We start from the raw sequence: 1,034 nt of genomic DNA, 5'->3' as shown, positions 1-1,034 counted from the left end.
GCCTGTAATCCCAGCACTTTGGGAGGCCGAGGCGGGCGAATCACGAGGTCAGGAGATCGAGACCATCCTGGCTAACACGGTGAAACCCCGTCTCTACTGAAAATGCAAAAAATCAGACGGGCGTGGCGGCGGGCGCCTGTAGTCCCAGCTACTTGGGAGGCTGAGGCAGGAGAATGGCGTGAACCCGGGAGGCGGAGCTTGCAGTGAGCCTAGATGGCGCCACTGCACTCCAGCCTGGGAGACTGAGGGAGACTCCGTCTCAAAAAAAAGAAAGAAACACATAAAATACAGACCAATTTATACCAAATATGAAAGATATAATCCCAACATTTAAAAATGGAATGCTGGCTGGGTGCGGTGACTCACACCTGTAATCCCAGCACTTTGGGAGGCTGAGGCGGACGGATCATGGGGTGAGGAGTTCGAAACCAGCCTGGCGAATATGGTGAAACCCTGTCTGTACTGAAAAATACAAAAATTAGCCAGGCATGGTGCTGCGCGCCTGTAGTCCTAGCTACTCGGGAGGCTGAGGCAGGAGAATTGCTGGAACCCGGGAGGCAGAGGTTGCAGTGAGCCGAGATTGCGCCACTGCACTCCAGCCTGGGCAACAGAGCGAGACTCGGTCTCAAAAAAAGAAAATGGAATGCCTTTAGATTTATGAAAAATATAATTGTGGCTGAGCGCAGTGACTCACGCCTGTAATCCCTGCACTTTGGGGGCCGAGGCGGGTGGATCACGAGGTCAGGAGATCGAGACCATCCTGCCTAACACGGTGAAACTCCGTCTCTACTAAAAAATACAAAAAAATTTAGCTGGTTGTGGTGGCGGGCGTCTGTAGTCCCAGCTACTCGGGAGGCTAAGGCAGGAGAATGGCGTGAACCCGAGAAGCAGAGCTTGTAGTGAGCTGAGATCGTACCACTGCACTCCAGCCTGGGTGACAGAGCAAGACTCCGTCTCAAAATAATAATAATAATAACAACATATATATATATATATAATTGTGAGGCTGGCGCAGTGGCTCACAGTTGTCATCT

At 51.5% G+C, this 1,034-nt stretch overlaps 1 protein-coding gene across 3 annotated transcripts in view; it reads left to right on the top strand.

Moving 5' to 3' along the window:
- Window positions 1–1,034, top strand: part of FBXL20 (F-box and leucine-rich repeat protein 20) — a 182,518-nt gene that overhangs the window by 37,660 nt on the left and 143,824 nt on the right. The window lies entirely within an intron of this gene.

Source organism: Mandrillus leucophaeus, unplaced genomic scaffold (assembly GCF_000951045.1).
Source record: "Mandrillus leucophaeus isolate KB7577 unplaced genomic scaffold, Mleu.le_1.0 Scaffold272, whole genome shotgun sequence".
NCBI lineage: Eukaryota > Metazoa > Chordata > Mammalia > Primates > Cercopithecidae > Mandrillus > Mandrillus leucophaeus.
Note: the sequence above shows the minus strand (reverse complement) of the source record. Positions and strands in the feature narration are given on the sequence as shown.